Below are 14,067 nucleotides of genomic sequence, written 5' to 3' on the forward strand. Positions count from 1 at the left end.
GCACCACCACCTGAAACAAATAAAACCCTCTAAACATAACCTGGCAGGGAAACAATAGAACTGCACACAGCAACTGAACAACAGGTTATCTGTGCGCTCTGGAGAACATTCCTCTCAAATCCAAATTTGGCAGCCAGTTAAACAGGAGCAGAGTGACTGTAATTTGAATTTGACATATCAAATTCTATTCAAATTCCTTTGATTTGTGGCAATGAGCCTTCTCACCAACAGGAATCCAGCCAGAGTGAAGTGCATCATGTTCTTGCATCATGGATTGAAAAAAAAAAAGGTAATAAATTAATGACAAGCAAAAAAGACTGCTTAGAAAGCATTTTTTAAGCTTCTCTTAAGCTTACATTTTTTACCACAAACCATGTGCACACATGCAAATTAAGTGGAAGTCAATGGAACATATGTAATGATTTGTGGAACTGTTATATGTGTGTACCAGTTCATACCACAGTATTGCTATGAAAGTTGCTGTATCCATAGAAAAAGTTGGGTTTTTTTCTGCTAGTAGAGCATATATTCACCAAGCCAGGAACAATGGAAAACACTGAAATGTCTTTTCTGCTCCGACTGAAAAAAATAAATATTTATGATATTGGCTAGAGTTAGAAAGAGCTGCTATTATTATCCTCCTGAGGAATTGCATTTGGGAGTCTTCCTTAAACAAGGGGAAAAAAAAAAGGAGATGGAGTCTCTTGGGAAGGTCATGAGTCATGACTAAGTCCACAGAAACAAAGAAGAGACCAGCATAATCTTCACAAAACTGGGAAAGGAAAACAATACAAAACAGGCAAGGTGAGGAGCAGAAACCTAGTCAGGGTTGTTGGATGAACTCCAGGGTATAGAAGAGAAATATTATGACAGAGGTTCATGAACATCTTTTATCCCCCTGAATGTTTCAGGCAGATGAGAGAAGACCTAGACAAAAGGAAGATTTTTTTTTGGTTGTTGTTGAAATTGGATATTTTTCATGCCTTTAAAATAAAGCTTCATGTTGTTTTAAGACTCCCTGAAAACTATAGTTTCTTGTATCGCTTCTAGCATTTTTGGAAGAGGTTAACTGTAACCCTTAGACAACATATCCACGGAGCAATGTGAGGAATTTGTTAGTCAGTTACTTGCCCTCAAACAAGGCAGAAAACCAAACATTCAGGATGTTTCCCAAACAGATGGGATTTAGATTCCTACTACTGTGAAGCAGCAGCAGAGGAAAAATGCCAGAGCCAAAGGAGGAAAAATGTGTCAGTGCATAGTAAAATCCTTGGAAGCCACTGCCTGTGGGCTCAGGAGTCTAACAAAAGCCTGAACAAGAAGAGTATAATCACATTTGTGGAACAATTGGAGAGCAGATTGTTTGTTTAAAGCCTTATAAGCATTAAGTTGTGAGGTACCTCATCCAAATATCTATTGTTTGCTAAAACATACAGTGAATTCCAGTTTATTTCTTAGGCCAAGAATGAAAGTAAGTATCAGCATGATTAAAACCAAACTATGCTTGCACTATAGAACAACAAAATGATTCACCTATCAGATCAGTGCCACATAAACAAGAAAATGTCATAAAATAAAAGCACTATTTGAAAACTTCCAGGATTTCCACACATAAACCTTAGGATTATTTTCCTTCTAAGAGTGACTTAATAGTTACTTGGCATTTTGCTATCCACTTTTTTAACACTTCAGTCAGAAATCTAAAGATGCCTTTGGACAAAATGTAATTCTATATCAAGTGTGGTTACCAGAGACCACCTCATGTCCCTTCTTAGCATGGTAAAATTGCCTTGCCTTTTATGTACACCTTAATTTGCTTGTATATTTTGGTGACACGTTATCACGGGTAAATTTGGTTATATAATGGCTGACTGGGATTCTACTCACCTGCAGAGAAATAAATGGTAAGAGTTTACTTACAGTTTTCATGTTCTGTCCCCCTGTTTACCTAGATCAACGTACAATCCACTGGATTTCATATGCTCTGTTTTTAAGAGGAATTCTAATATTTTGTCAGGAACACTGTTCTTATAAATCAATTAGACATGGGGTGCAACAAGTACTTTTTTAAAAAAAGAATTTTTACTAAACAACTGCTTAAAAGTGGGTGTATAAAACCTCAGCAAAACCTAAGTGGAACCAAACAGGAAACTGGGAGTTGTCACCCATGCTGTCACTGGGGCTAATAAGATGTTACTTCTTAGCCAAATCAGAGGAATTTTAGAACAATTCTAGTGACTGATAGAATGATTTAACTCTTGCAAGGCAGAGGAACAAGGAGGGGGGCAGAAGGGTTGTTTGCATATCCATGAGAGAACAATTATACCATATGCAAAGGAGGAATGTTAAGCAGACATTGTTCACAGGAAAGGACCTGGAGTTAACAGAAATCCTGATCACAAGTTAACATATTTCACAAAGAGGATTATGGAATATTTTACTGATGAAACATTTAACAAAAAGGGGAAAAGACCCCAAACACCCCAAAAAGCCTTCAGCAACACGAGAATTAATTATAAGCCAGGAGAAATCTAGAGTCACTGAAATCTGTCCCAAGTGTGTATCCAGACCCTAAGCCAAATTACTGAAAAATAGTTCAACGTTTTCTATCCTGAAGATATATTTTATGCTCTTTTCAATCATTCAGAGATGATTAAAGAAACCCACATGTGTTCTACACTCAGATAACCTATACATGCAATTTTAAGGAAGGGAAGGAAGAAATAAACTGCAGATGCTCTTTTTAAACCTATTAGCTGTTGAACCCATCTGCTGTCTTCTCTGGGATAACTGCATGTTTACCCTGCAGGAGCAAATTTATTCTCTTCCCTAGGAACTCAAAGTCATTTATTGACTTTTTAGAAAGTCTTCTTTTGAATGTGTCCAGTCCTAATGCTCTAGACCAAACAGAGCTAAGCCAGCTTTAAGTGAGATGCTGAAGATGGTCTGGGCATTGCAATAACTTAATTAGCTTTGTGCTGCCATTGCTGGGCTAGTGCTGCCTTAGTCCTGGTATGTCACACTCCAGACTATGGTGAGTGGGGCTCACAGTTTTATAAATCCTTGCAAGGCAAGTCATCTGAATAAGCAGCCTGAATTATCCTAGTCCAATGTAGTCCTTTTATAATCCTATATTAGCCTATAAAAGTGAGATCTGATGGAGCAGTATGCTCAGTTGATCTGATCTACACAAGTGTAAAACCAGAAATAAAATGAAAATACCTGTCTCAGATTTAATCCCTTACCTTGCTGAGGTCTCTCTTGTTTCTTTCATCTGAGATGGATTCTTCACATACAGAATAATTTCTTTGTTCACGTTGAGAAGAGGAGATAATGCCACACCTCAAGTACACAGCTATGACTATTTAAACAGTGTTTTTGAATGGCATGAGAAATGCTCAAATGGGAAAACTTTGCAAAAATGTTGTCATCCTCTGTACAAGCAGGAATATAGCATCTGCATTTGTCTTCTATATAACTCAGGCAACAATATCCTGGCAACCACATTTCAATGGAACAAATCCAGGTAATTAAAATGACTAGATCTAGCATCCATCTCTTTTTATAATCCCACTTGATAGACCAGACTTACTTAGTCATTTGGGAAGAGATGGTCAAAAATCTGCTACATAGAGCTAAGTAAGATGTTATCTGTCTCTGAACTCCAGAGCCTTTAATTTTGTTTGCCATTGTCCATTTAGCTGTGTCTTTCACAGCACCATCTTGCTGAGAACTTAAAAAATGAACTTTACTGGTTTTTACCTTATACTTTGCAGACATGTGCATGGTTTGCTGGATTTCATTAGTGCTTCACTAATAACCCTCTCAAGCTTTGTATTTTCTGTATAAAAGGCTAAAAGGATTGAATTCACTGCACTGATAAACCACTCAATACATTAAGGTCCTGACTGTGTCCACTCACTCAGACATTTCGCTAGATTCCTAATATATCATTAGTTAAAACCTTCCACACTTCTGCAACTGCACAGCTTAATCCCCCTGGAGAAGCCAAACTACTACTAGACCAAGACAATAAAGCTTGAGTTCAACAATAAAGAGTTTTTGGGTTCCCTTTATTTCAGTGGTCACATGAGCGACTGTTCCGGCCTGTACATTGACATGTGGAGACCTCAGCAGTCACACCATTCCTCTGAAAGGGAAAACAGAATGGGATGCTGCTCTGCAGCAGAGTACAAATCACACCCCTCTTGGTCAAATCAGACCTCAAACTGACTGTTGCAGAAAGTAAAAGAAGCGATCTTGCATTTTATTTAGATCCATAAACGTAACTGTAAAAAACCATAAAAATAACTGTGGGGATGTATTTTATCTACATATCTACATTCAAACTCTTTATCTCTAGGATTCAGTTCTCAGCCTTAGATACCATTTGATGACCTCATTGTCTCGAAATAAGCACCAGAAGAGGTGTTAAGAAACAGGCCTTATGGTGACAGGCACAGCAAAGCTGGTAACCTGCAAAAATACTCTGTGTTTCCTTGCACTGTGTCACCTCAACTTTAGACCACAGTCTGACCTGTTACAACTACCTCATTCCCTTCCTGAAAAGTAAAAACTTGATTAATGGAGAGGAAATTTCTGTTCTCACTATTTATATCTAAGGTGACTGGTACTTCCACAGTAACCCATTCTAGCAAAGTCAAATACCCTGGGGGAACTCATGAGAAAGTAAGGAGGAAAGAAAGAAACTAAATTCCCTCTTCCAAGAAGGTTGACTCATCATTCCATTTTTCAAGCTTACCTTCACAACCATAACTATCAAATGCAAACAGGTTCAATTGCACAATGTGAAGAGACTGCATTCCCTTATTTATATATTGCCTGGTTAAGAGACTAACCTATCACAATAGGTCATGTGCATGAATAAATTTGGCTTTTGAATATGTAGAAACCACAGCCCTGCAAAAACACACAGACCCACGGTGCCAGTTTTTCTTATGGACTCCTTGGAAGAGTCTGTCCACCCAGTTATTCTCTTTTTTTTTTTTTTTTCAAAATTTATCTTGCATTTTACCTGGCCAAGAAAGCAAAAATATTTCCCCGTTTGATTACATGCTCAGTCACTACCAGCTCACATTCTACTGCCCAGTTACTGTCCTGAAACTTAACCAGGAAAAAGCCTGCCAGCATTTTTCACACTTACAGCAGAAGAGGAAAATACACACCTACACAACTTCTCCTGCTGCCCAAGTGGACAAAACACAACATGTCAACAGAAACAAAACACATTGCTATCAGCTTCTGCACAGAGGGTGCCCTTCTAGCATTTGGAAAGGGCAGGAATATTTTCATTATGAATCACGAAGTAGAGCAGCTTTTGCTACAGATTCACAACAAATAGCTCACACCATTTCATCTCTGTAAATACAAGGATTGCTTGAAAAGGCTGGGATATCTCATCTAGGGAGACTACAACGGCCTAGCACAAAGGAACAGATGAGAGCTGAAGGATTCTTTTTATACTTTTACAAGGCTACTTTCAATTTAGCTTTTAAATTATGTTAAGATTTTATTCTTTTCAATAGCTTTTATTTATTGGTCTCACTTCTTTAGTCACTCTGGTGTTTTGAAAATTACTGTCAGTTGTTTTGCAGCTTACAAGCAATTCATCACATGGAAAATGAACAGCACCAGTCTGACAAATTTGACTTGAATAGTAAATTCAAGATGCAAATGCTGTTTTCTTCCTACTGCATGAAAGAAAGAAGCTCTCAGAAGGAGAAAAGACAAACATTTATAAACAACTAGCAGTAGTTCCCAGTGGGGAAAACAGTCCTACTGTCACATTGCTCTACTAAACCTCACTTTGGTGAGAAGAAGGCAGCTACAACCAGCAGCAATCAGCTCTTGCCTCTGAAACAGAGGCACATTTGCCTGTTTTTTCCACATGTTGCTCTGTAGGGAGCACTTCCAAAAGCAATCCTGAGAAAAGAGTGAATGTGCAGCTGAGTCTTTAGGAGAGCAGTTACTGCATCATCTCCCTGCAGTGGGTGCATTTCTCACACCAAGTCTGACATTCTTTACAGACTATAAAAGGCAGCAACAGATAAATTAATGAAATTTTTAGAGTGGAGCAATAAAAGGCTTTGAATTAGCAAGAAACTAAAAAAGGAAATCAAACTGCCATTACATCAGATGAATGACAAAGCCATCAGAGAATCTCTTCAAAATGTAGCCCAACATGTTCTTATCACAGAATCACAGAATATCCTGAATTGGAAGGGACCCATAAGGATCATTGAGTACAACTGGCCCTGCACAGGACTGTCCCCAAGAGTCACACCATGGGCCTGAGAGTATCCTCCAAATGCTTCTTGAACTCTGTCAGGTTTGGTGCTGTGACCACTTCCCTGGGGAGCCTGTTCAGTGCCCAACCACCCTCTGGGGGAAGAACCTTTTCCTAATACCCAACCTAAACCTCCCCTGACACAACTTCAGGCCATTCCCTTGGTCTTGTCACTGGTCACCACAGAGCAGAGATCAGTGCCTGTCCCTCCTCTTCCCCTCATGAGGAAGCTGTAACTGCAGTGAGGTCTCCCCTCAGTCTCCTCCAGTTGAACAGACCAAGTGCCCTCAGCTGCTCCTCACATGGCTTCCCCTCAAGGCCCTTCACCATCTTCATTGCCCTTCTTTGGACACTCTCTAATGGTATAATATCTTTCTTATATTGTGGTGCCCAAAACTGCCACAATATTCCAGGTGAGGCTGCCCCAGTGCAGAGCAGAGCGGCACAATCACCTTATATGAGAATATTACACAGATATATGTTTAGTAAAAAGTTCACAGAAAAAATTATTATACATGAGTCTTACTATAATTTAATGAATGATGAAATACCAGCTATACCTCACTGAGGTTTAAAGCATTTTTACCTCCCATGGTAGAAATTTGTTTCAGTATCTGTTTCGCTGTAGGTGAGCACACACTTCATTATTTCTGACAGCTGACATGGGACAACTGCCAAGTGAGCTCGAGAGTTGCTGCCACATGCTCTTCAGTCTTCCTACCCAGTCTTCAAACATTTCTGACCACAAAAGGTGACTTCATAGAGTTTATGTGTAGTCTGGTGGGTTGGGAGCCAGGAACAAGGAGCCTAAATTCTACAACACTGAATATTCCATTGCACTGACCTGGCTTTTTGGCTTACATTGCCCATACCACAACACATAGTCCTTCAATAAGGGCATATCTCCATATAAGCAGCACATAAAGAAACTTCTAAGGAATGGGACATCTACAACATCACTGCACTAATTAACTGTACTTAAAATGTCTTCAAAGACATACCTTTCTCCTCAACAATCACTCATATGTTTAGCTCAAAAAAAATATGATTAAGAATTCTGGTCCTAAATTCTTTCTCTCGCATTGCCTGCCATCCCAAACAGTATTTGATTTTTTGATTTACATAATTCTTCATGATTTCATCTGTTTTCATGGCAGTTTTCCTAAGCTTTCTGACTATTTTGCTCAGAATAACGTACTTCTTTGCACTTTCCAGACAGCATCGTTTTCAACTTTTAATGAAATAACTGCTTTTCCAATTCAAAGTCTAGAGCTCACTGTTAAACTCAGAACTGTGAATTCTTTAAGAGAATGTGAAAAATTGTTTTGCTGCTTAGCAAATCTATCCCCGGGGGCTACAATTTTGCCATTGGCAGAAGGAGCACTGACTGAAGCATATCTGAAGGCAGCCTGTTTCTTACACAGTATCCTTCCAATGGTCAAACCATTTTACATGCTAATATATTGGGTTTTTTCCACAGGTACAAAGCCAGTGAACAGAGTGTGTATATTTGCTATGAATGGCACCATACACATGGAAGGTTCATTGTAAGATAAGGGGAAACTGAATACCTGAGCATAAGATGAAAATATTCTCTCAGAAACCTACTGTTTGTTAAATCATGTTGCATTACTTTGCTTCACAAATTAAAGCTGCACTGCATTGTTAAAATTGCTTTTGCAAGGCAGAGAGAGATTAGAAAACTCATTTACACTTGTTGGAAACTGATTTTACTGAAAAGATACCAAGAAATACAATAAGAAAGTAATATGAAATTTACTTTGCATGCCAGCACAATCTGTTAATGCTAGATCTCTTTCAAAATGGGCACAGTTTTACATTAGTAAGTGCTTTGAAAATTCTACAATGTGAAAAAATGTACATTAAAATATGCAAGTGCTGCTAAACATGTCCTTTGTTTAGAGTGTGAAACCAAGAGCTGGTCACATTAACTTTGTAGCATGGAACTGAGACCTGCCCATCTGTTGGTTTGGGTGTTTGGTTTGGGTTTTTTTAATCTCTATTATTGTGCATTTCCGCATTCTATTGATTTTACTTTCCAGGTTTATTCATGTTTGAGAGGACAATGATCCAAAAGTAATACAAGCACTCATTTAAATACTTGAATTTTGTGCCAGATCCCCCAGTGAAGATTTTCTTTTAAAAGGTGAGAAGGTCAGCTGTGTAAATTCTATTCAGCTGGAAGCTGAGGGAAGAAAAACATCGGGCTGAGATGTTTTGGGAGACACAAATGTGATTAATAGAGCTTCTCTTTTGGCACCATGGAGGAAAAACTATGAAGTCACACATAATTATTCCATTTACTTCCTACAAAACTTAAAAATTTAATTGCTTAAGAAGGTTCTGAAGAACACACAGGGCTGGGAAAGATTGGGAGAAACAGGAGTACAGGCCCAGCAAATGCCATGAGATTTTTGAAGACTTATAGAAGTTAAACACTCCTTCCTTTTAAACAGGGATAATACAAATCCAAACCCACTGAAAACAAATGTATGTTTGGCAATGGGTGACAGCATGACACCAGAAGAATATCTTTTAATTGTAATTGTTTATAAAATTCAGGGCACTGATTTAAACTATACAACACATACACAAACACAAGTTTGCAACTGTACCAGTTAATGTCTGCTTAAGAGGCTTTAAGCACAAAAAGCCCTCTAAATATCCCTTCCTAAATGAGACAGCTTTTGAATACTTTAAAAATAGGTTTTGTTTGAAGTTTGGGGGGATGGAATTAGTACTATTAGAATGCAATATCTGTGGAAACTCTTTTGCATGCTTATGGCTGAAGGAACCATCTCCAAGGGAAAATTGTTGTTGCATTTGTCACCTAAAAAAGCAGGTCTCATAATAATTTAAGCCTCTCCATACTTTTAAATATTGAAACCAGCTTTACTTAGCAAAGCTATCTGCTTGGTAAAATTATTTAGGTCAATTCCTCTCAATTTATTCTTACTGACTAAATATATCAAAAGGGAGCATGTTTAGACTGCCAAGCTCTCTGGGACAGCAACAGTATTAATTTTACAGTGTCAGGAACGACAGTGTTAGGATCCTTGTGCCCTACTGTTAATTAAACAAGGAATTCTGTCACAGAACATAGATGTGTAAGTATGATCAAAAGTTAGCACTCTGCCTGTTCTTCCTTTTCCCTCCATTATTTATTGTGGTTGTTTGGATTTTGTTTAAAAGAAAAAAAGCAATAACATCTTAAGTTCTAATTTTCTTTTCCTGAAAATGACTGAAGAACAAACTTGCATTGTTTCCCTTTACATTGAATAGGAGCAAAGCTGAGGAGAACAAATAGCCATTTCCATTAAAATTCAGACCATGTAATTTATCATTTATGTATAGCTGTCCTAACAATAGTGTTTCATCAAAAGCATTGTTATGATTACTTTATGTGCCACAACAGGAAAGAGCAAGTATATCTTAATAAATGTATCCCTTTTGGCACTGCCCTTTGAAAGTAAATAACCAGTTTTCACTACTAAACCCTAACTTACACGTTACATGAAATTAAGATAAAAGCAATAAATTTATGTGGAGGGAAGTTCAAATGGAAAAATAATGGTGCCTAGGACTTAGAAATTTCATAACTTACATTTTCAGATGTAGGTGAGACTACTCAGACTTGACAGGAAAAAAGAAAGGAAGTGTTATCCCCCTTCACAGACACGATCTGAGGTCCCATCCACTTCAGTGACATCAGCAAGAATTTTGTCAGTGATTTTAGTGAGAGCTGGATGGAGCCCCAAGTGATGATGACACGAACATTTCTGTCCTGTTCACAGCTTTATGCACAGCTCACTGGAAAAAGGAGATCTTCCAAGATGCTCGTTACAGGAAGGAATGCCTGCATTCCCAATTAAATACTTTGACATTCATTCTCACCAAGTTACCAAGGAATGTTGCTATTAAATGTATTATTCTCAGCTGCCAGATCCCAAAATCAGCATAGTACTTTTTGTAATTATTATTAGCTATTGTGGGCAGCTTTTATTTATCTTATTCTTCCCCTGCCTCAGTTATGACTCATTTTCTCCTCATAAAAAAAAAGTCAGCATAGTTAAACAGTGGATTAAGTTTCTCCCTTTGCTGCTTGAGATGGTTATTATCTATCAAACTGCCTCCTCCAGAAAATTACAAGCACGTATGTGTCATGTTAAGGAGTCTGTGAGAGGATAACTAAAACATAAGTGTAAAAATGTGTTTTATCAGCTACAAATAGGCTGGCTGTAATACCAAATACCATTGTCATCACTCTGGATTTTTGTTACACTTGCTGTAACAAGATTGTAGTGCACAAATATTCATCCCATGATAGTTATGAACAGGAGAAATATTAGTCTGTTAAATGGTAAGAAAACACAGGTATAATTTTCCCTTCTGGGAAAACAAACCCAACAAAAATATCTATGCAATAACAAAAAAAAAAAAACAAACCAAAGTAAACAAAACCCAACTAAAAAAACTCCTTTTCTTTGCCATAAAATAACAGTAGCTGATTTCTAAAATCCTATCCCATTATAATTTTTGTCTTTCTCCCCTAGTTTGATACACAGAGAAACCCTTACACTGCTGTTTTAGTTACATGAGCTCAGGTTTGAAGGTGCTACAGATTTAGTAGTTCAAACTCAGACTTTTTAAAACAAAAGAAGAATCAAACTAAGCAAACCAACCACATAACATGCCTTTCCCCTGCCCCCAAATTCTCAGGAAAGAGCTGTCTCAGGAATAGTAGGATTCCTTCCACATCTGATGCTTTGCAGCACTAGTACCAGACTGTTGAACTCTTGTGGTCCTGTTTCCCCTCTGGGTTTCATCACTGAATTCCAAATGCAGCCAGCAGAAGTGTGCCAAGGCAAAGCTCTTCTGGCTCATTTACTAAGACCCTGCTAAGTGGAAGTGTCAGAAGTCTCTGTACGGGGTGGGAGGAGGGAAGGCAGCAGTGGCAGGGAAGATAGGAAAGCATGACAATATTTAAATGTGTTTACTTATCCCATCATGAAATCCTTCATTTACAAACGTTTAGATTACTAGCTTTAACTCTAAACAAGTGCGTTTCACATGAAAGCTTTAGAAACTGTCTTGATCAAAAAAAAAGGGAAAAAAATAGAATTTAATTTTATTGCAATGTTTTCAAAATTTTAGCTTTGTGTGTGTGTGTGTGTGTTTGTGGTTTTTGGGTTGTTTTGGGTTTTGCTTGTTTGTTTTTTAATTATGAGAATCAAACCACTGATGACTACCCAGCAAGAGGACAAATGACAAAACCAGTCAAAGGACCAGATTTGTATGTTAATTATGATTGTAAAAGTTACTTCTTTCTGTTGGAGTGTTACAGTGGTTAAGTCACACAGTGTACACAGAAGGTGACAGAAGCTTATAAATGGATAAACTGATGCCTTAAATGTGCCCATGTAGTGCTTGGAAAGCAACAATCTTCAGAACTTCTCAGTTGTAGTTCTACTTCTCTATATATTTCACTTAATGATACTGTAAGTTGCTACTGTGATAAACAGCTTATCCTCTGAGCATCTGCTGCTTCACCCACACAGCTGCCCACAGATATTGTTCTATCCATGCTGCACTCAATGTACTTGTGTGTTCAGTCTTGTCATCTTAAAATCCTTGTCTGACAAATATCATTCCTGGGGCTTGGAATGAGATTATATTTAAGGTCCCTTCCAACTCAAACCATCCTATGATTCTGTGATTAATGACAATTCTAGATGTTTTACCCCACAGAGAACAGTCAGCTTTACTAGACTTGCTGGTGTTTTGGACTTGTAACTGCCCCAGTTTCTATTTCCTATACAGAAGATATTTTATTACACTAACTGATAAGTTAGAGGAACACAGATGAGCCTTCAGGCACACCAGCACTTCCCTTGGTCTCTGAAAGCCTTCTCTTTTTACATGTATCAGTCTAGTAAGACATAATTGCTGTAAGCTTCTTTTTGTAAAGTTTCAATAAGTTTGCCTGGCCTTAAGCTTTCATAAAAGCACTACCATTTTTCATTGTGTGCTGTCATAACTTTTTGGTCTTGTAAGTCACACCTCAATATGTTTGAAAACAATTTCATTTATATGTAAACACCTTGAAACTGCTTTTCACTGTGATCTGCAATACTAGATCACTCCCTAGAGAATAACAGCTCAAAAGCAAACCTTCAACATCCAAGCTCTTTCTGTACATCCAATTAAAAAAAAATACAGTGAAAAAACCACCACAGAACCCAACAATCAGACAGTTCCCAAACATATTTCCATTGATTTTTAAGATGTAACATGGGGCACGAAGTCTGCCACAAGCAAACATTTGCATCCAATTACTTTCATGCAAGCATAAAGTCTACAAGAACAAAATCTTAGAATTTCTAGGCCTAAAATTCTAAAACTCAAGCCTTCAGCTCCCCAAACACATGTGACCACTATAAAACAACATCAAAGGGAGCCAGTTTTGGATCAAACATAAAATTGGCTCTACCACCAGCTCCATGCCCAAAGTTTTCCTTCTGTGGGAGGCTTTTCCTCCCCACCTCCATCACTCACGTATATGAGGATTTCCCGTGTTTTGCCTGCCCACAACAAACCAGACTCCCACTCCTCTTCAGAAAAGTCTGTCTGTGCTACTGATTTGTTGCCCCTTTCTTTCAAGCCTTCTGCACCTGGGAGACAAAGCCATTTTAAGAAGCAGTATTTCTTAAACCACAGTCAGACCTGACCTAATGAGGGAGTAAACATGGTCCAGACAAACACCACAACAGATGCCACTACACTCTGTATTCCATGCTCCTGGCTCCAGCTTCCTGCCAGTGGAACAGCTTCCTGTCACTTCCTACCCTCCAGCACAGGCCTTGGCTCAAAGCCACCCTCAGAAGTTTGACATTTAGGAACAGATTTAACAAACTGCTTAACATTTCATAAGCATAACAAGAAAGTGCAACATCTAAACTTTCAGCATAGAATTTCATCCATTTCCAGGTGGTTTTTCCCCCCTTTGTTTGCTCAGTAGTATGTTTGTATTTTTCAAAGAAATACGATGTTTTCTTGCAGCTCTGCATATAACATTGTATGCAATAACTCTATAAAGTTCACAAAAGTTTGTGAATATGGTAATAAAAACCTTTCTATTTTTGTAGTCACAGCAAGACAACATTGGCCCTGCTGCTCATGGTGCATCCAGCTTAGTTCATGTCTGCATTTAAATTTTTAGGGGCTGCAGGAAGTTGCCATGCAGTTCACAGTGTTTAAATTCCATGTAAGTCCTTTTCATACTGTAAAAGCATCTTGTATTCCTAATCTTGCCTCCAAAATATTGATCCTTTGCATTACACAAGGATGTTTTGGATGTTGTGCTGCCACACAGAGCACCCACTGTACAGGGCACAGAATCACAGAATTGCTAAGGTTGGAAAAGACCTCCAAGACCATTGGGTACAACCCTTGACTGAACACCACTGTGTCAACTAGACCAGAGCACTCAGTGCCACAGCCAATCTTTTCTTGAACACCTCCAGAGATGGTGACTCCACCACCTCCCTAGACAGCCTGTTCCAAAGCTTAACAACCCTTCCTGTGTAGGAATTCCTGCTATGTCCAGCCTGAATCTCCCCTGGTGCAGCTTGAGGTTGTTTACTCTTGTCCTGTAACTTGTTACCTGGAAGAAGAGGGCGACCCTACCTTACTGAAACCTCCTTTCAGGGAGTTGTAGAGAGTCATAAGGTCTCCCCCTG

At 38.4% G+C, this 14,067-nt stretch overlaps 1 protein-coding gene across 3 annotated transcripts in view; it reads right to left on the bottom strand.

Moving 5' to 3' along the window:
* MRVI1 (murine retrovirus integration site 1 homolog) overlaps positions 1–14,067 on the bottom strand; it is a 103,958-nt gene that overhangs the window by 76,311 nt on the left and 13,580 nt on the right. The gene's annotated exons all lie outside the window — the stretch shown is intronic.

Source organism: Manacus vitellinus, unplaced genomic scaffold, assembly GCF_001715985.3.
Source record: "Manacus vitellinus isolate BGI_N305 unplaced genomic scaffold, ASM171598v3 scaffold_30_pilon, whole genome shotgun sequence".
NCBI classification, from domain to species: Eukaryota; Metazoa; Chordata; class Aves; order Passeriformes; family Pipridae; genus Manacus; species Manacus vitellinus.